General features: G+C 33.5%; 1 protein-coding gene across 1 annotated transcript in view; it reads right to left on the minus strand.

Annotated features, from left to right (window-relative positions):
• LOC123528263 (tyrosine-protein kinase STK-like) overlaps nucleotides 1-22332 on the minus strand; it is a 43214-nt gene extending 20882 nt beyond the window's left edge. The window contains exon 1 of the mRNA XM_053532285.1: nucleotides 22234-22332. The gene's annotated coding sequence lies outside the window, so the exon portion shown is untranslated. The remainder of the gene's footprint in view (nucleotides 1-22233) is intronic.
• Nucleotides 22333-23341: the final 1009 nt, after the last annotated feature.

The raw sequence follows: 23341 nt of genomic DNA on the forward strand, positions 1-23341 counted from the left end.
AGTGAACATAGGCTAGATGTAGCAGAATAGATATGATTGTCCGTATTTCAAGGGTACAGTAGAGGCGTTGGTTGTAGATAATCCTACCAATGATGTTATATTGGTAATGTAGAGGGAGCTGTAAAACCCTCAGTTTAGTAGCTTAGCGTAAGCAGTAGAAACTAGGGCGCAAGCCAAATTTTAAGAAGCAAGTAAAGCTTAAAGTTCCGTCTCAGATTTTAGATGTATCTAGAGAGGAATTCTTAGAAAAGCAACAGAAAGATAGCACTTTAGATTTGTGTAGAAAAAAGGCTGAGGAAGGTACGATTAAAGCAGTGTGAGGTAAAGGTTCATTGGGTTTTGAGATAAGGATAGATTGTTTATATAGGGGAGTATACCGCCCAGAATTTAGACAAAAGTAGACAGCTGATTGTACCTAAATGTCTTAGAAAACTGTGATGAAAGTTGCACTGATTCGTTACTGTCGGCCCAAATTTAGGTATAAGGAAAACTAGTGATAGGTATTAGGCGAATTTTACTGGCCAGGAGTAATGGCAGAGGTTAGGGGGTACTGTCAGTCATTTTGTATTTGTAAAAAGGGTACTATAGCAAGGGTAAGTAAGTAAAGTTCCGTTAGGAAAAATGCCTTTGATTGATACTCCGTTTAAGAGAGTTGCTTTTCGACATCGTTGGTCCGATCGAACCTATGACTGATAGGAAAAACAGGTACATTTTGACTATGGTAGTTTATGCTACTAGATTCCAAAGCTATTAGCACTACCTAGTATTGAAACTGAGAGAGTAGCAGAGGCCTTAGTAAGATATGTACAGTAGATTAGGAGTGCCAGAGGAAATGCTTACCGATTGTGGATCGCAGTTTACGTCAGACCTTATGGCAGAGTTAGTGGGTTATTGTCATTAAGGCAGTTAACTACAACACCGTATCACCCTATGTGTAAGGGTTTTAGTAGGAAGTTTAACGGTAGTTTAAAAGCAAATGTTGAAGCGTATGTGTAGTGAGAGACCTAGAGATTGGGATAGGTATTTGAATGCTATGTTTTTGCTTACCGTGAAGTTCCGCAAGAAAGTTTGGGGATTTTCTCCTTTGAGTTACTTTACGGTAGAACAATCCGTGGCCCGATAACTGTGCTAAGAGAGTTATGGGCTGGTAAGACGGAGAATGATAGGTTAAAACCACTTACCGTATGTTATGGATTTGCAAGAAAAGTGGAGGATACGTGTAAGATAGCTCAGCAACAGTTAGCAAAAAGTAGTGCTAGATACAAGAAGTATTACAATAGGGAAAGGGTAAGAAAGGAGATTAAGGCAGTAGTAAGGTACTTGTATTGTTTTCCTACGAAACATAATAAGTTTTTGTTACATTGGAAGGGTCCTTACGTATATTAGAGGTAGTAATAGACTAGATTACAGGATAGATGGTAGACGGGAAAATTGAAAACGTTTCATGCAAACATGCTGAAAAAGTACTGTGAAAGGAAGACGATAGTAAGTCTATACCAGATAAGGGTATTTTTTAAATAAGGTTGGAGCAGCTATTTTAGAGGAGGATCAGAGAGTTATGATAGATTAGATCCGAATTAAAGTAGTGATGAGTTTTCGATAGAGTAGAAAAGGATATAGTTTTGTGTCCTATAAAGCAGGGTACAGAAACGTACAAAGATGTAGAGATAAATCCGGGGTTACCAAGAATGTAAGCAGGGAAATATAGACTTGTTAGAAAATTTCTCAGATGTACTGACAGATATTCCTGGAAATACTAACTTAGTTGAACTGATATTCAGTTGTCAACTACAGATCCGATAAGAGTAAAGGGTTTTCCTATTCCTTTCATTCACAGCCCGTAGTAAAAGAGGAAGTAGATAAAATGTTGGAGTTGGGAGTAATCGACCATCAAATGCTCCATTTTTCCCCCCCTATTGTCCTCATAAGGAAAAAAGATAACAGTATAAGGTTTTGTATAGATTTTCGCCAGGTCAACAAAAATGACGGTTTTCGACGCGGAACCTATGCCAAACCCTGGAGGAGATGTTTTCAAAACTATCTAAGTACAGATATTTTTTCCCAAAATAGACTTGAGCAAAGGTTTTCTGGCAGGTTCCTTTGTCTGAAAAGGCAAAACCCATGACTGCTTTTTTAACCCCGAAAGGTTTGTTCCAGTTCCGTAAGATGCCCTTTGGGTTAGTTAACGCACCAGCAACGTTTTGTAGACTGATGCGGAAGGGTTTTTAATGGCCTAGGGCACTCAGATAGCTTTATTGATGATACCTGGTGTATACAATCACATGGGGCCCGAACATGTAGTAGCCCTTACTGAGTTGTTTTAAACCCGACTAAGAGAGGCTAAGTTAACAGCAAAACCGACTAAGTGTTTTATAGGTTTTCAGAAGTTAGAATTGTTTAGGGCACATGATAGGAGATGTTCAGACCCTTGAACCATTCCAAATAAGGTACAGGCTATTCAGGATGCCGAAAGACCGAAACCAAGAAGGCAATACGTTTTATTCTTAGGTGTAGTTGATTTTACAGAAAGTTTATCCCAAATTTGCCGCCATTGCAGTTCCATCCAGATTACCCAAAAAGGGTCAGCCAAATTTTATAGAGTGGGGTGTGAAAGTCAAGAAAAAGGGTTTCCAGACTTTGAAGGCTAACTTAATGGGTCCGCCTATTTTGAAGTTGCCAGATTTAGATCAGACTTTTATATTGAGAGTAATGCTTCAGATGTAGGTTTAGGCTCAGTATTGCTTCAAGAAAGGATGGAGAGAAATACCTGTAGCGTATGCTAGTAGAAAATTGCTACCTAGGGAGCAAAAGTACTCAGTGATAGAGAAGGAGTGTTTAGCGATAGTATGGGCAGTAGCTAAGTTTACCGGTATTTGTTCGGTAAAGACTTTGTCTTAGAGACAGATCATCAGCCGCTCACTTATTTGAAAAAGCGAAACTTAGCAATTCCAGGCTGATGAGATGGGCATTGGCATTGCAGCCATATAGGATCAGTATTAGAGCAATTCCTGGTAGAGAAAATGTAGGCGCAGATATTTGAGTAGAGTGTAGACAGGTGGCTATATTATATGGTGTACAGATAGTGACAGTGTTGTTTCTTTTTTTGTTTGCTATTTTCAGTATGTCATTTTGCTTTCAATTAAGAAAATTATAAATTTTCTTTTTAAGGGGGGACGTGTGTCACAAATTTACATACGGGCCTTATTTTATATGTATTGTAAAGCAGGTATTGCTCATCTTTTTGTAAATTTTTGAGTTATTGAGGTAAAAAGTCCCGATTTCACGCATGAAATACCTCTCATGTTTTTCTGTATTTCATAACTTTAAATTTCCATGTAAATTCCATTAAATTCTGTTCAGTAATAAGAAAGTTGATATTTTATAAACTTCAGTAATTATGTTTTTATCCCCAAAACCACAAAATGGGCCCAAATTGTCAATTTCAATTCGCGCCAAATTTGTTAGATTTCCCGGCTATATCGTGAATCCCCTGAAAATGACAATATCATAGCTCACGGCTTAGGGCCCTGAATCCCATGAAATTTAGTATTTGGCGGACATTATCCTTTAAATAGACTGGACTAGATATGCCTTGCGCACCCCACCTTACGACTTTATAGACGAATCTATGTCTGAATTATTTTCTTTCTAGAAATTTATGCTCGATCGAGGTAAGAAATTTATTTGTTAGATTTTTGTATGATTTTGCATTACGATTTTATTTGGTAAATTTTTGTTCATTCTACAGAATTCTGTAACATTTACTTTTCGGCATATGATTTTGGCTACTTTCGGTATGTCAGGATGATTTATTAAATTTTTCAGACTTTTGTAAATTATTCGAAAGAGGGAAACTAAAATGTTTTTTATATAAATGTAAAATTTGGACTGAAATTTGTAACATGATATTTTAAAGTACTTTGTTTCAAAAAACTTATGTCAAACATTTTGTTATTATGGAAACGCCCTTACTGCATTGTATTGTTATGTATAAATCTATCTGGCAAGTCTAGTGCCATGTTTGGTAATATATTATTGTAATTTGTAATTGTGTGCCAGTCTATAGCACATCTAATTAATTTTCCGTTGTAGTGTATGGCATTAGATATTATATGGATGCCAACTCTCATATAACGTTTGATTTTACATTGAATTTTGTTAATTTGGAGTTGTAATAATGGCTGCAGTTTATCATGTCCGTGTCTATAATGTTTCATCATATACTTTTCCCTATCTTTTTCATACTTTTAACTTTAGTCTTTTAAGTAAGTAATCTTTGGGAATAATGGAAGTAATAAGTGACGTATTTTAATCATGTGACGTCTGAACTTAGTAGCACATATATTTTTTTATAAGTAGCACGTATTATTTATGGGAGCCTACGGGGTATGGTGTACCCAAAGGAGCAGTTTTATGCCCTGACTTATTTGTTTTGCTTGGTGCTTTCCATATTTATATATTTTAGCTTCTTCCGCCAGACGATTTTTCCTGGTGATGCATAACCCGGAAGTACAATGCCCGAGGTTCACTGTCTTCACTCGCCTGGATGTGATATTCCCAGCGGCAGAGCTACGTCCCATGGTTGTGCCGTAAACCGCAAAGACGATGATTTTTGTTATCCTCTGAAGTCAGCTCAGGGGTGCAATCACCTACCACCATAGGGAGCCAATACGGAATCAACGTATTTACGTTTAAAGGGACGTATTTTGAATTTAGAAGCTGTTTTGTTTGTGCTACTTAAAGTTCACAATTACATTAAAGACCTGTGTCACGTCAGATTAGAATGGACTATAAGAACTTTTGTATCTAGAGATACTGAATTTTTTTTTTCTTTCTGATAATCAGTTTTTTTTTCTTTTCATATCTATTCATTGTTAATAATCATCTTTTGTAAATAAATTTGTAAATATTGTAAAGGGTGTTGATTTGTTCTGATGGTTACTGTCGCCGGTACGGCCTTTCCTGTCACAGTGGGAAAATGTGTGATATCATCGACTGTTCATTGTTATATCATGTAATTTCTATTAAGCTGGCAACATTGCAAATGTTCTTTCTCCATACTTTCAAGACTGGCTGAGAAAACGCAAGCTAGTTCTTTATTGCGTTTTGTCCTTGTGAGTTTGCTTTGCCTGACTGTGTACGTTTCTGCTTGGCCTGTGCTTGTCCTCATGCTTAGTATTGCAGTTTGGGGTTGCTGTGATTTCGGCACGAAATATTTCCTACTAGTATTTATCCTTGTTTTTTTTTTACATTGAGAGATTCCGAAAAAAGTACACTGTTAAGCGAAAATTTAAATGCAAATACGATGTATTAGAAAAGCATGGTCAGTATAATGATATAGAACGTTCTTAGGTTATTTGTGTGAGATTATTATGACAAAATGTTTAAAGTTTGTTACATTCATTTCATAAATAATTGTACGGTACAAAGTACATAATACAATGGCGTGACACATTGTTGCTAATACCAATTGTTATCTAAACAATCCTTTGATGATTTTTTTCCTTCTTCATAAAACTGCGTAGAACAGTATTTTATCCTAGGGTAACCTGAATACTCTTTAAATATGTATGTATGTTTATCTTGTTTAAACTAATACGTTTTTACATTTATGAATTTTGTTAAAATGTGGAATGCATTATTTTTGTGCGTATTTGTTAGTATTTTAGCATTTTTCTGTGAAGCACTTTGGAAAAGTGTTTCACGTGCATGAAAAGATGCTATAAAAAATGTGGTATAATAAATAAATAAATAAATAAATATTATGACAGTTTATGACTACACTATTTTGTGTGTATTTAATATTCTACAATAATTATGAAATTTTAATTTGAGCCCCGAAAAAAATGAAAACAACTATGACAAAAGTCATTGGACCTAAACTGACCCGAAACACCCAAACTTTATTAAATGTTTGCTTATTTTTTGTATGAATATAAATTAAGCTGGATGTGTCAAACTCGGTATAAAAAAAAATGATTCAAAAACTGTTTTAACCGTTATTCTAGTTCAAAATATATTCATTTTTCGGGTTTTTTTTGTAAAAAGCCTATCAAAGGTGGACACTGTTTCCCTGTTCAAAATGACAAGGCAGCCTAAGTAAAAATTTTCATAACTGATGCATATGTTTTGTTCAGTAGATTACTAATAAATGATAAGGATTTAATTGGCAGTAACTGAATTATTTGCAATGTCTTATCTTGCTAAATTAACGAGGTCAATAAACTAGACATTTATTAATGCAAGTAAACTTGGTGATTAAAATACCTTTAAATAATACTAAAACAGTAATTCGAATGAGAAGCAGATATCTACGATACTCTAAGATAATACCATTACAATAATTCAAGTAAACTAGATAATATCTTGGCAATAATTCAAGAGAACTAGAGGGTAACAATACTCTCAGATGTAATTGCTTGACAATAACTAAAGTGAACTAGGTAATATACCGGCAATAATGCAAGAGAGAACTAGAGGTTAACGATATTCTCAGATACAATTCCTTGACAATGATTGAGTGAATTAGATATTTACGATACCACATATAATTCCTTGGCAATGATTTAAGTGAACTAGATATTTACGATACCCAAAGATATAATTCCTTGACAATGATTTAAGTGAACTAGATATTTACGATACCACCAAATATAATCCCTAGACAATGATTTAAGTGAACTAGATATTTACGATACCACCAGATATAATTCCTTGGCAATAATTTAAGTGAGCTAGATACTTAAGATACCCTCAGATATAATTCCTTGGCAATGATTTAAGTGAGCTAGATACTTAAGATACCCTCAGATATAATTCCTTGGCAATGATGTAAGTGAACTAGATAATTACGATACCCTCAGATATAATTCTTGGCATTGATTTTAGTAAACTAGATATTTACGATACCCTCGGATATAATTCAATGGCAATGATTCAAGTGAACTAGATATTAACAATACCCTCAGATATAATTCTTGGCATTGATTTAAGTGAATTAGATATTTACGATACCACCAGATATAATTCATTTGCAATGATTCAGATGAACTAGATATTTACGATACCCTCAGAGATAATACTGTGGCAAAGATTTAAGTAAACTAGATATTTACTATACCCTCAGATATAATTCTATGCAATGATTTAAGTAAACTAGATATTTACGATACCCTCAGATATAATTCTATGCAATGAGTTAAGTGAACTAGATATTTACGATACGCTCAGTTCTTTTTTCGACAATCAAACCATTAAAGTGAACCAGAGTTCGTGATAACCTACAATACTGCCTCGACACTAACTGAAGTAAATTAGTCATTAACGATAACCATCGATTAAGCCACGTCTAATGTTCGAGCGCAGGAGGTGCCTAAACTACAGATAGGAACAAAATCAAATTAAGATGTGCGGTGACAGCATAGTCGGTGAAAAAATTGTTTCAGATTGTTTGTAGAAACGCACTAAAGGTGCATGATATGGTAGTGTAAACATCTTAATACATTCCCCCTTTCGTGACACCCCGACCCAAATCCCCTTACTATTTCTATTATTTTGTACCTTGTAATTGTAGTATATATACAAGTAATGATAATATTTTCTTATACTGTTGAGCTGAATTACTTCAAAGTAAAAACCGTGAGCTGGCTCAAGTAAAATGCCGTTCTTACAATCATTTAAAAACAAATCGCCTTGATAAAAAGGTATAGAAAAAGAACATAGACACTTACGCAAACAGTAGTTATTTTCTACAGGTTGCAAGAATTTCATTGTGTTCTTTCAACACAAATAGAATATTAATGAGGCAAATTACATGACAATACACCTAAGGCACATTTTGCATTTTCAAGAAATTAAACTTGACCCTGTCACACTCGCTGTTCTATACATATCCATGATAATACCTGTATAAGTAACAAAATAAAAATATAGAACATTATTTTATCCATTTTAAGACTTACACTACTTTTAAGTGTGTAATAAGGAAACAAAAGAAACCGAAGGCATTTAGAGACGTCAAGAACGACATGCAAGCAGCTGAAAGTCGTCGTGCATTGCTTGCATTTTTCATGTCATTTATGCTACAAATTATGCATATCACTAACTTAAAGGACAAAAAAAATCTGATAATAAGTTAATTTTATATGAAAGCCATCCTGAAGCCTTTCATAATGCTGAAAAGAAAATCAAAATCGGACAACTATTAAAAAAGATATGGCAGTTTGAAATTTAAGAAAATCGCTGATCATGGAGGCAGCCATTTTTCGTGTTTATGATGTCATTTAGATACTGCTGAATTTTTTAATTATTGAAGGTAAAGTTCCAGTTTATAATAATGAAAAAATCGTAGCCGTGCATGTAAATTAATACCTGTACAAAACGAACACGTACCTTCAACTTCAACTTCAACTTCTACTGCAACTGTACCTTCGATAACTTTTTAACAAACAAAGATAAACATATAAGACCAAAAGCCGAGTGAAGATAAATTATATGGCCACCAACTGGGCGTTATCGTTTGAAAATTTGTATATAACAAACATATTTACCACTGCAAAATGTGTCCTCTGTTATGTCACAAAGTAAACAAATGCCGCCATTTTGAACTGCAACCAGCATTTTTCTCGCCTAAAAGCAGCAACTTACTAGATACGTCCACCCCCTGCAAACGCCTCTTGCCAGAAGGGTTATTTATTTATCGTGAAAAGCATGCACGTACAAGCACTCAGCTAAACTCTTTCTCTTGGAACTCTTTATACTGTCTTAGTTTAATTCCAAAAAATTGAATACACTGTGCCGATCAGTTAAGAGGCGAATGAATAAATACGATTAGTGCACTTAATTAAAACTTCCGGCATTAAGAGGGATTGTAGTAGGGTAATTTTAAGATTGTATATATTTTATACTAGCATACAAGCTTAGATATCTTAACGTTTTTTGGTACTAAATCTAGAAAACCCACCCGCTTAGCTCAATAGGGAGAGCGCCGGTCTACGGATCGCAGGGTCGTGAGTTCGATCCCCCGGCGGGGCGTATGGTCTCCGTGATGATTTGATAAAAGACACTGTGTCTGGTATCATTTGTCCTCCACCTCTGATTCAAATGGGGGAGTTGACAGTTACTTGCGGAGAACAGTTTTGAATTGGTACAGAATCCAGGAACACTGGTAAGGTTAACTGCCCGCCGTTACATAACTGAATAATGTTAAAAACAGCGTTAAACCCAAAAACAAACAAACAAACAAAATCTAGAAAACATGTTTGTGTCTTAAATGGCTGAAATTTACAATTTACAATACCCTACCAAAATCGTTTTAAATGATGAATTCTTAACTAATAACGATAGTCTTGTGTTCTCTAAAATACTGTTTAGTACATATGGTATATTATATTGTAAGAGCTATGATGAAAACACCTTAGTACGGAAAAAATAGATCCAACAATAGTGTTTAACATTATAGAACTTTTGAAGCCACGTGATGAGTTTGGGAGTAGGTCAATAAGATATTTCATATACAAAATGTAATTCCTTGTGTGTTTTTTAACATTGGCATTGTTAACTAGTTAAGTGGTTGTCATGATTAAGCCAAATATTAAAGTGGGTATGTAGTATACCTAAGTTTCAGTAGATTAATCATTTTTGGTTAAACCTGCCTCAGCGGCCTCCTAATGGCAGGATATAACAGAAAACTCTGGACTAAATTATACATTTGTTCAAGGATTTGTTATACAATATATCAGTGTGCAAATGAATTCTAATTTCGTCGACAGAAACATAAAGGATGAAGGAAAGTCGTAGTAAATATATATATATATATATATATATATATATATATAGCAAAAGACAGTTCCATAATTGGGATTCAGCACGCAAGGCTCAATATCAATGGGTTAATGAGACGCAATTTCGATTTCTAGGCGAGGCGCATGTTTTCCTTCACAATTTGATTTCAAGACATTGTATCTGAAATTATTTGTTCTGTAACAGCTGAGTTTTGATACAATATTCATGAAATGTATTTAGGTTAAATGCTCGATGTGACGTATAGTTGAAAAACGGCGCTAGACTCAAAACAAACAGAACAGTTCACTCTGGAATGCAACACGTTGGCTAATCAGGGTTGAAAGACGTAGCTGCGAAAGAAGACCAGTTAAAAGGACTAACCCACACCTTTTAAGCGAAAAATAATTTTCTCAAAATTCCATAAAAAGTGAGTACTCTGAAAGTGACTAGTGGTACAAACTTATTGACATAGGATTTGTGCAAGAAATTCCTATAAATAACCAAAACTATTGTGCAAAAGGCAGTAAACCGTTGCAACGCTTTTGCATTAATACAGAGAATTTACATCCTTCTGGTAGTTCTACCAATATCTAACTTTTATTTTCACCCACTTTATCATTTTTCAGTGTCTTATCTACATTCTATTCAAAACATGGTGGGAAAGAACATATTGAAATATTTCACCCAAAGCTGTGGGCGAGTAGCTTTAAACATTGACATATAACATAACCTAGCTTTTTTTTACAAATATGTTTCTATTTTTAATTTTAAACGTGTGTGTCATTGTTTTCACTTTTGCGGTATTGGCTATTTAACCATCTTAAGGCGCCCACTCCGTATCATTATCTAAACAAGTAATCCGCACTGAAACAATAATCACTTCTTGTTAAAAGGAAGTTTGTCATATAACATGGAAAAGGACAACACTCTTAAAATCTTCCTGTTTTCAAAGAAGACATTTACAGCAAATGACACCCATATGTCGTTGCTGATAACTGGAAACTTTAAAAGCTCTTTTCGTGTACTTGAAAATTACTTAAATTTCCCTTCACCACACAAGATTCTAGAAGAGACACTTCGCATTTTTGTTCCCTTTATCCTTATGGTTTATAAATTATATTGCATAGTTTTAAACGCTTGTATGTTATCAGATATGCACCTTACATAACGTTTAACTGTTGCAAGAGATCAACTTCTACAATTCCTAAACTAAAAACAATTTTGGACGACTAATAAATCTGCAGAAGATTTTATTTAAATTGATTAAAATTTCCTGATAAGTCCAATATCAATTCATAGGGTAATGAAAAGATTAAGAGAGATTTATATTTGATATAATCAGATTTTATTGCTCTCTGTCATATAGATATTACAATAACAATTTCAAAACAGAAAATGTACATCCTTTAGGCTGTTTTTGTTTGTTTGTTCGTTTTTGGTTTAACGCCGTTTTTCGGCGACGCCGTCTAAATTCGTTTTCGTTACCTATGCCACGTGACTTCAGTTTGCGAATCAAACTACTTGATAACGCATTATAGATAATTTATCAAAGTGGAAGATTTATGCAACACTCTGCCTGATTGGACGAGAGTGTCAATTTCTTTCACCCTGTTGAATGTGCTACGCTGAGTGAAATGTAGACAAAGCGTTTATCCTAAACGACGCTGTTTACAGTTTTAAAGCTAACTTTGGCTCAGTATATTTAGCAAGAATATTGATATATCTCAAAATGATAAGAAAGTTTAATAAATATGATAAAAACCTGTTTAAATACCAACATATATCAAATTAAAGAAAGAACTAAATACGGTCTGCGTATCACATGAATAAGGGTGTGATAAGAGTCTTTTATGTAGAGAAGTGCACTTTAAAAGATTTTCCTTGTTACAATTGTCGTCTGTATATGAAAATGTTTCATGCTTTTGTGACTTATTCAAATTGCATATTAAAATGAGTACTTGTTTGTTTTGATATATTTGTTATGTATTATTTAACTGATTTATTATACATGAATATTTTTCTTAAGTATTGTATGCAAATATTGAACTCAGTTGAAATCTGTTTTATTATATATATGCTATATAATGACTGAATTTCATTACACTGAAATGAAGGTACGCTGCATACAGTTTATCTATGTGATATGACTACGGTCAAACTTTACTTATGAAACAGAAATATTGAAATAATTACAATTGTATATTTTGCTTGACCTTCACTTTTTTATGGGTGTGACGTCATTGTCCAAAGATTCATGAATAGCGAATATGCTATTTGTTAAAGCGGGATCAGTTGGTTTATTTTAGAAATAAATAAAAATAATAGATAAAAAAATTCCTTTAATTGATTTTTCTCATGTATTCTAATCAAACTTGATTTGTAGCATCTTTATTAGGCCCGCAGCCAACTTTGTTCAGCTGGGACATTTGACCCCTTTTAGGGGCTGCTAGAGCTAAAACTAGAAATGTCTTTATACAGCGTCTCATGAACAGCTTGGTGGATCTTTGTCATATTTGGTCTGGAGCATCATTATAAGGTTCTCTTCCAAATTTATTTATATAGAAACTTGGGCCCTATTAGGGACCACTATAGCTAAAAGTAGATATGCCTTTCTTCGCATTAACCACTAAAATGTAATGGATTTTTATCAAACTCGATGTGTAACAATATCGTAAGGTCTCCTGCTATTTTGTTACAAATGGGGATAGGGACCAATTTAGCTAAAAATATAAACACGTTTAATGACCTCTTCTCACGAACCGCTTCATGAACCTTCATCAAACTACTGTTGTAATTATTCATCTAAGGATAAACGAAACAAAATTGCAACCCTACGAAACCTTTGCGAAAAAATTAAAAGAGAACCATTTAAATTGTTAAAGTGCGGGGTTTAGTTTTGCAATTTGAAAAATGTTAGATGAAAAATTCATAAACTTCTTTCCTTATTACAATTCGCCGACTATCATTTTTAAAGATATTTCTTGTTTAACAGTATTTCAGTTATGTAACGGCGGGCAGTTAGCCTAACCAGTGGATTCTGAACCAGTACACAACTGTTTTCCGCAAGTAACTGCCAACTTCACCACATGAATCAGAGGTGAAGGACGAATGACTTCAGACCAAATCATCATGGAGAACATAGCCCCGCCCGGGGACCGAACTCACGACCCGAGATCCATAGATCTGCGCTCTCCCTATTGAGCTAAGAGGGCGGGCTCCTTTAGGCTGTAGGCAGTGAAAAAAAAAACGATCACAAAAAGAGGCATTACATAGTCTCACACAATAAGAAATTACATAGACGGTTTTTCAGGTATTTTACAAAAAAAAAATATAAAATACAGATCTTTGTGATAAAAATATTACATGTATATTATGGCATGCGTATGGTCCGTCAAGTGGTTCACGAGAAATAGTCTACTATTCAAAAAATCTACTTAAGCTCTGATTGCTCCCCAAAGGAGTAAAACGGAATCATTTAAACTTACCTGACAATATATAAGGACGCTAGAGACGAAGAGTTTGAAGGCCCTTGAAACTGTATATGAGAAAAAGTCGTTTAAAAGTTTTTCTTTTATTAGCTCTGGCTGCCTCTATAAGGGTCATGCATTCATGTAAACGAACTGGAACCACATATTTGTCTAAGGATTTTACCAACCTAGTTTAGTGGTGATCTACCTAGCCTTCCTTAAATAAGAAGTCATGTCAAGGTTTTTTATAATGATGGCCCCTAAAAGGGATTTAGTGGATTCACTTGCAAAACATGAGAGAAGTCCGTATGGAACATGAAACGGAATCGTTTAAAAGTTTTCTTTTTAGCTCTTGTTGCCACTAAAAGAATGTAAGCTGAATCCTTTAGGGAGTAGGCTGGGCTTATCTGACAGGTGATGGGTGATAACTTTCACCCTTATTTTTAGCTGGCATTTGCCTAAAATTGACGTAAGATTTACAATGGGGTAGGGGTAGGTAATATCTATTAAAGTAGATAAGGTTTGGATTTGAAATTTTTTGACTGATTTTTTGACTGATACATATAATGTTCAGCTATAAATAAAATAAAAGTTTTCAAGATAGCACTTTATATTATCTATAAATTAAAACAAAAGAACAAATAATATCAAAATTCACCACTTTTTAACAGTTTTTTTTTTAAATAAATCTCTTAGATGCACGGTGACCCCAACTTTTTTTCTTTCCATTTTGAAGCATTTTTGTATGTCATTAATGCTGCAAAACAGTTTTATAATCTTAACGTCAAAATTTTTTTGTAGATCTAAATACGTTTTTTCCATTAAAAATAGTGGATGAGGGTAATTATGTCAACATGTAAAAATTAAAGAGATTTGTTTGTGACATTTATGCTTATATAATACTGACATCACCATATATTCATATTAACCTGTAAGACCTGAAATCCCTATAAACTGAAGTAGGATATTATATGTTTTATAAAGTACTAAGATTTTTTCAATCTTATAAAACTTCAGAAATGCGTAAACAGTAGGTGAAGAAAATACCCTATAATATTAAAACGTGTTCGTTGACCTATGTTTTTTCTGCTCTTGTTTGACTTAGAAACTAATGTTCTTCAAGCTCACAGGGTATGAAAATAATTCTTAACGTTAGAAAAAGTTCGCTCGTATATCCTTAAATTGTTTTAGTGCTATCAGCTGTCATAAAGGTGAAAGTCAGATAACACAAGTGAAGGCATGTGTACTGACAGAACAAAGTTCATTATATATAGACACTGATGTCGAGATAGAAGAGTATCACTGTTTTAATAGGTAAACATTTTAATGATAAATATTTCACAACCTTCCTAATAACAATAACCTCACAATCTGACATTAGATGTACTTGAACATGCGACTTGCTGTTATTGTACACTACCCCATTGTGAGTGTTTTAATCAGTTTTAATAGATACAAACAAAGTACCATGTATAATATGTGGTATATGTGCATGATATGAAATATGTGTGTAATGTGGTGCAGATAAAACAGATAGATAAAATCATAGATACGTTTATATTGTAAAATGTAATAGATTGAGCATAGAGAGTATTGAATAATCCAATTTATGTTAATTTTAGCATCCATCGATTATTCAAAGCTTTTACAAGAGTTTACAATTTGATGCAGAATCCATCATCATTATGCATTGTAAGCCTTATCTTAAAAACTGAAGTAAAAGATGTGAATGCTGGTCCAGAATCCTAATAAAACGTATAAGTGTTAGTCCAGAACATGCCAAAATTGTCCTGATTTTAGCCTGTTTCACCTCATTTGTACAATATGGACCAGAACCTCCATTTTACATATTAAATGTAGTGATAATTATCCATTTCTAAATAGTATTAATTTATCATTAGTTTATTTCTGATAAAGATTAAAGGGATTATTTTGTCAGCCTAAGTCAAAATCAGTAGGGGATAAAACCCACGAGAATACAGCAATACAAATGTATATCACAGAAAGAGTGTAAATAGATCTGAGTCATGGTAATATAACCTACCTAATCCCATAGATATAACTTAAATATCTGTACAAACCCCAACAATCCCAACAACAAACATGTTTCGAATTTTAACAAATATGGCTCCACAGAAAATTTCATAATAAAAGGCAGGCAAAAAGAGCCGCTAAATTACCTCTAGATTTGTATCTAGACATAAAAGCATAGAAAATGCCCACCAAATAGAGAAACTGATGAAGATGGCAATAGTGTCGAATACACAGAAACGAGTAAGAATGAACATATGAGACCTGAGGAAGAGATGGAAAGTCAAAAAATCAAAATATTGGTTCTAACAGTGGGGCTGCAAATAGGAATGGACAGTAGATTTTTTTATATTTTTATTTGTTGTTTGTTTTGGGTTTAACGCCGTTTTTCAACAGTACTTCAGTCATGTAACGGCGGGCAGTTAACCTAACCAGTTTCCTGAATTCTGTACCAGTGCAAACCTGTTCCCTGCAAGTAGCTGCCAACTTCCCCACACGAGTTATCAGAGGTGGAGGACGAATGATTTCAGACACAATGTCTTTTATCAAATCGTCACGAACAGTAGAATTAGTACACTAACAAATAATAGCGAAGAAACTATACCTTAAATTGTTGGATTATGACAATAATGCTAATTTTGGTACACATATTGAACTTTTTAAAGTAGAAGAAGAACCAGAAACACTATATATACTAAGGCATATCAATGTAGTAAACCAGAATTATATAGACCAAGTTGTAGACAGTACAGATGGAATTTTCATGGGAAGTCGCAAATCAATTTTTATACGTAAAAGATTTAAATCAAAACTAAGAACATATTAAAACAATTTCAACCCTGGTTTGGTTTAACAATTAGTTTTTCAGAACTAGAAACAAGATCATATTGCTCGTAAAATTTATAAACAAAATATAAACAGAAACAACAAGTAAATCTTCACGATTTGCATGAATATTTTAAAGAAGTAAATTCATGCAAGAATACAATAGACAATAATAATAATAATAAGAAGAATATAAATCATACAGAACAAGAATCAATTTATGAAATAAATGAAGAAATAGATACTGAGATAACAGAAGATGAAATAATAAAAACTGTCAAAATATTGAAAAACAACAAGAGTTTTAGCGTAGATAGTATTTTGTATGAGCATATCAAAAGTACTTTAGATATAAGCCCGAATGATATTGGTTGTTTTTTAAGTTATTAATAATATTATATGCCGATGATACAGTTCTTCTAAATGAAAGTAGCAATGACCTATAGACAAGTCAAGAAGTGTTTAAAGAATACTGCTATCAACGGAAACTAGAGGTAAATAATAATATAAAAAACAGTGTTAATTTTTGGCTCAGTGGGTAATTACTATTAAAAAAAATTTAAACATAAAGGTGAAATACAGGCAAATACAATAATCACTGATTATATCTATCAAGAACAATATGCCATCATTTAACTTTTAAGCAGAAATTAAATTATCGCTATTTACAAGAATGGAATGGTATTACAACAAAATCCACTAGTATTGTTAATTTCAAATTATTCAAGGAATATTTCGGGAAAAAATATATTTGAAATATTTGTTCTTCCAAATTATTTTTGTAAAATAATATTTATTTTATTTTGTTGGATTTAATGTCGCACCGATACATGATAGGTCATATAGCGACTTTCCAGCTTTTAATGGTGGAGGAAGACCCAAAGTGCCCCTCCGTGCATTATTTCATCACGAGCGGGCACCTGGGTAGAACCACCGACCTTCCATAAGCCAGCTGGATGGCTTCCTCACATGAAGAAGCTCGAACCCATATCGATGAGGGGCAAGTGATTTGAAGTCAGCGACATTAACCACTCGGCCACGGAGGCCTCTGTAAAATAATATGCTAAATGTATCCATTTCAAACTACCTTAGATTAATGCAAGAAAAAGTATGCAATAGTTTTATAATACCCTTTACAAGAATAACTTAGTTAATTTAGCTCACTTAATTCAATTATATATCCTCAAGTTTAGGCAAGAAGAATTGCTCAATTTTTCTTTCATTTCAATAAAGAGATGTACAGATCAGCTCACGCGAAAAACCCATTCTACTCCATTCTCGGATGATGGCCAAAACGAGTATCAAGACTCCGACTCGAAACTTCTCCGAGTCAGCCAGTTTCAGTTAAGGAATTTTGCTGTCTGACTCCGAGGAATTATGCGAAAATAAAAACAAAGACAAATATCAAACAGGGAATGCCACGTACCAAAAACGCAGCCTCCCCAAAACAAAACCCACAGCACGCAGACGTGCACACCACAAACACAAACACCACATTTACGCGCACACATACAAAGCCAACACATGAGGACAAAACAAACAAACAAAGGAACACAGTGGGGCACCGCCTTGGAACGGTCAGTGGCAAAAACACCACTGGGGAGCTTAAACCGGTTTATGGTGCGCTCACTCTTACCCCTACCATGTTCCAAAGACACGGGACAGTGTAAATAAAAGGTATCCCCTCCAGGTTACTCTAACACACGTAATGGAAATAAAAAAGGCATGACATGTAAAACAAAAAAATGCTCGTGTATAAATATATAAAAAGCAAACCTTTAGAACCAAAAACGTATGTACACAATGACTTTTCAGAAGACAGAGCAACAAGAGAAACACCTTTAAGGGCCCGACGAAACAGGCTAGAAGACAGATATCAAAACAGTTCAGTCCTGGTAGGATATAAAATCTGCTTATCATAGAGTCCCCCATACCAAACCCCCCCCCCCCCCCCCCCCCCCCCATCACCCCTCTCCCGTCAGACACAATCAAAGACGGAAGCGTAGTGTCCAACTGTAAACGGGTTGAAAACAAAACATGCGGTATATCTCATAACAGTTGGGTCTTAACCTCTTTTAATAAAACGTTTTATAATTTTACCAAATACATTTGGAAAATTACCATGACCCAAGATCTTACGAAGTTTATAAACCACATCCCCATAAAAACGGGTTTAGAAATACCTTCTCGCAGAAGTGTCTTTAAATTACTATTGAATTTTAAAACTAAATCAGAATTCCGATAGTAAAATTTAGCAAAATATCAACGCAATTTGTAATAACGGTAGCCTTGCTGAAGAAGTTTACTTGTAATATATTGATTACGTTCATCGAAGTCACTGGAAGGAAATCCGATTAGCGGAATACAGACCTTATTGGTTTCTTTTGTTCCCCAATAACTTGACGGAATTCTTTTCAGTGATTTCGAGACAAATAAATAATTATTACCTATACAATTTCGATGCCAGATTTCAGATTACATGGAGCAAGATAACTACATGTATATTTTACGTAGTGATAAAAAACAAAGTATTTTTGATTATTTATAACAGTATCTTTCTATTTTGCATACAAATAAACCAGATTTTTCTGTTCACTTATAACACTTTATGACTTTTTGAGTGGATACGGCAGCAATTATTTTCCCTTTTTGTAATTCCTTCCAAATGAATAAATCAAAGACCATTTTTATAATGAAATATTTTCATCTTCCCATGATTTTCAATAAAAAGATCACCATTCTTTAGCATTGCCTTAAAGTTTATCTAGTTTAATGTAGTTTTTAATTTAGTTCAATTTACATTTTAGTAATGTAAATGTGGTATTTAATGCCGCGAACACCTGTCATAATATACTTAATGAAAGAAAACGTTTTTATTCTATGTCATAACTTCTACTGTCGGTTATTTTCCTCTTTTATTAATGTAAGTGACATGGTATTACCAACTTTTATCAGTATTTAGCTGTAAGAGCATGTTTTAATTAGAACGGCACCATTGTGATCTATATCATTTTACGTGAACTTAAAATGATGTTTTTATATGTATAGTTTCTTACAAATCTGTATCTATATTATTAGATTGGCTCTGTGTTACATGTACTGTACATATATATTTATGTATACACTAGGATGAGACTCAATTCAAATATTTGAATTTGAACTTGTATGGTAATTAGGGAACCCTAAATTCTGATGGTACGCAGATTTCAAACACCGGGCAATGCACACAACTTTAAATTTATGTTTGACTGGATATTTTCACGTATCAATTAGTGTAATTTATTGTTTCGTCGCATGTTCGATATTTGATGAGCTTGCAAGATTGCAAAGAAATGCTAAATTCTTTATATCAATATTTTTCCGCTGTTTTTTTCTTTCGAATTAGATCTTCTTTAGTGTACTTCTAAACAAAATTTCTTTGTATTTGTTCTTTGTCTTCCTTCTATTTTAAGTGTCCAGACCCTTAGCAGACAGATGATCCCATAGCTCCCCTCACCGCCTCTTTATTTGATTTGACTATGGCGCCCAACATCCTCTCCAACTTCTCAATTATTTAAAATGAGAAAAAAAACCCGTAAGATTTTGAAAATATCGACAAAAACAGAGGTAAATGGGAAAAACAACAATTTTAAGGACATGATAATTGATTTGTAAACGGAAATAATTAAAATTTATAAGATATATATTTGACAATTGTTTTTATTATTAATCTTTTATTATTATTATTATTATTATTATTATTCCGGATTTCTATAGAGCTCGTTCATAAACACGTTCAAATGTGCTTTACAGCAACTGCAGCAACACAGGGCGCGAAATCATCCTCTACTAGTACAGACACAGAGCGATCTGACCAGAGGGACAGAATGACATAAAGCCCCTAGAATAGACAGAGAGAACTTTTTAGATACAGCCTAGTTCTTTTCGAATAGACAGTCTGGTTCTTTAACGTGCACGGTGGGTAGCACCGATGCACGCGAAGCCGTCTTTCCTGGGAAGAACCAGTACAGAACCTAGTTGGTTGACAAGCAACTTTAAAGAGAGCGGACTTTATATGAGACAGGTGTATGACTGGGTAGAGGGGTCGCCGTTTTCCGTTTTATATTTCAGTTTACAGAACGATAGGTTTTGTTTCTTGTATTGAAACAAATTTGTGTACTTGAGTACATTTATATCAATTCTGTAAAAATTCTAAAAGACATAAGTCAATTTGATTGTTACATTTTTTTCTTACATTCTCGATATTTTTAAAATTATTGCCTAAATTGTGTACATCATTTTTAGATAGCAGATAGCAAACTGCTGTATTGCACACCATGCCCCTTCGATGACCGCAGATTATTGTCCAAATTTGTGTTAATCACATTATGTTAGTATTAATTTTAGAAATGTGTAAAACGGCGCAAGTTCAACTCGCCTCCCTAAAAAGTTATGATGGGCATTAAACGCGAAGGCAATTAAAACATTTCTGTAAAGTAGATCATCTGTTTCCCCTTAATTGCTAGCAAATTTTGTCAGGAGTCCATAGTAAATCGTGAACTTAAACTAATACATTGAATATGCAGAATGTAACGTTATTTTCTGAGAATTATTTTTACGGATATCGTTGTTTGTTCGCTGTGCAGGCGCAATAAACTCACACGGTTGCCTTTCTTGAGCGGTTTGCAAGCAAATAACGGCTAGTATCCCGAAATCGCGGAAATCTTTCGCAGTCGACTGTAATTTGCAAACTGAAGATAATCGTGTTCACACAAACTTGTGAAACATTTGAATTCATCGGTCAATGTTTAGAAACCATTTTTTTGTAGCACGTATTTACTACACGGGTGCTAGTTCACGTATTAAATTATGTATAATAGATTTTACCTTACTAAAAAGATGACAATATATTTGAGAAATTTATGAATTTTAAGAAGATGAAGCAAAGCTACCTGGCGTAAATGAATATAAAAAACCTGCTCAGCATTTCTTTTGAAAAGGAACAAAATCTGTACCGTACATTTTGATTTTGTTGAGGCCAAACCTTTGCCCTAAATAAAGTTTAAATCACATTACCTGCCAATGAGTTGATATCATTTAGCAGAGCTACAATTGACCTCTAATCAGGCCATCATTTCTATTATTTTAATTTCAAAATACAGAAAATGTCCGTCTAGTAATTTAAGAAAGGATATGAATGCTGATCCACGAATGACATGCGCACGACATTCACACGATTTAATATACGTGATATTGCTTTCGTACCAGGAAGAACTTAAGTAAATGCGAAATTGCATGAACTTGTTGAAAGTTGAATAGGTTTACGTATTCCGTTCCTAAAGCGTTAAAACAGTATACATACTAAAGACTTGTGCAGTACTGGAAAAGCAGTTGCAGATATTGACAACTGCAAAATGAAATGACTGTAAGATTCGCTGAGTGTTAGACATAATATCTTTTACATTAATAATAAATTTGTTATATGTGATAAAAGCTAAATACCAAAGAAAACACAAACTGAAAAAGCATGTACTTTGAAGCAACTTGGCTATTATCTTAACGTACACTTATGGCAAACTAATAACAACAGACCGTATACAATGTTCCAGTCCTGCAGTTTTTGTACATTAATATACAAAAATTTAAAATAGAAATCTAACATATCTTTTTCCGACTTTCAAAAATATTTTTAACGATTCATTTGCGCTTCAACCTTAAACGTTTGTCAGATAACAATGATCGATTGACATCATAATAGATAGATTTTTAAGATGAAAAATTCACTCCGGTTTACACGAGATTCTTTGATATTGAATTAAAACATAAGAAACAAATATTGTTGATGTTAAATGTTGTAGTAATTTTCTGATGACCAGTATGATTTCCTTAATACTGGGAGAGTTTCATAACTACAATAAATATTCACAAATACACCTTTTCAGAGAGAAATTCCAAGAACGGATAGAGCAGCTCTCGTATATTTCGTTTTTTCAAAGTATTGCACAAACAAAATCGACGAGGACTGTTATTTTCTCATTGAAAGCAGCATCGGTATCATTTCTAGAATATGAAAATATAAAAATACCGTATGTTTAATTTATTGAGTATGAAATGATTATGCATTTCAAAAGCGATTTTAAACACTTACCAGCCATTTAATTTGTGCTACAGCCAAAACTTTTTTATTCTTGGTCTAAGAATTGACAATACACTTATGCAGGTAGTCCGCATATATGTGACATTTAAGCAACTGCGGATAGCGTATTTATATGACACAAATTATCTTATCTTTTATTGTCTAAACAATCCGTAATATATTAAATATATACTGCGTCATTAAAAGTGATATCTATTTTTATACATGATACATAAAATTGATTAAGCAATGTCAAATCAGTATGGAAAACAAATAAAAAGTAAGGACGGTCATCAGTGAAATCCGGTTTTCAGTCCTCTTAATTCTGCATACTGGATAACTTTCAGTTTAGCGGTAGGAAAAAAATATATACGTCGCGATTTTCTAGTCTAAAAATTTAGCATTACTGTGTCAAACGTTTCGTGTTTTATATCAACTACAATAAAACAAGACAAATAGTAATATTAACTTTTGAAAGAAAACTTTTATAAATTTCGAAATCGGTTGATTATTACCGACAGCCGTATTTCGCCTAAATCACAGTATTTCTGCCAAAACAAGTGAATTTCTAGGAAAATTCCTGCAACACTAATACGTTTAAAAATCATCTATCCAGACTGCAGAGGCTTTCAAGCAACAAAATTTATACGTTCTTTTAGTAATATATATATATATATACTCTACTGTAACGTCAAAAAATACCATGTGATATAAAATATATAAAAAAATAATAAAAACAATACGTATAGAACAGGGAATAGTTTGAAAAAATAGCATGCAAACCAACTACTGGTTCGAGTCGTAAATTCGGATACTTTTTGCGGTTTTTCATAAATATTTCTTTCTTTATACAATTTATTTGTACAAAGGTTCTACCATAGGTGCTTTAATACCAGCAACATTGATTGTTATCATTAACGGCCGTTTACAGTACGGTAAACAATAAAACCGCGCTTAAAATAACAAACAGGTTTAGCCTCCACATTTTACCTTCTGGAGGTTGTAAATATTCGGCCACTTTTTAAATATAAAATTGGTTATATTTTCAACATTTTCCTGGAAATAAATCGATGCTACAGCCAAAATCGTTCTTTCTTCAACAAACTGCAATCAATTTTCA

The sequence above is a fragment of the Mercenaria mercenaria genome, unplaced genomic scaffold (genome assembly GCF_021730395.1).
Source record: "Mercenaria mercenaria strain notata unplaced genomic scaffold, MADL_Memer_1 contig_1084, whole genome shotgun sequence".
Classification (NCBI taxonomy): domain Eukaryota; kingdom Metazoa; phylum Mollusca; class Bivalvia; order Venerida; family Veneridae; genus Mercenaria; species Mercenaria mercenaria.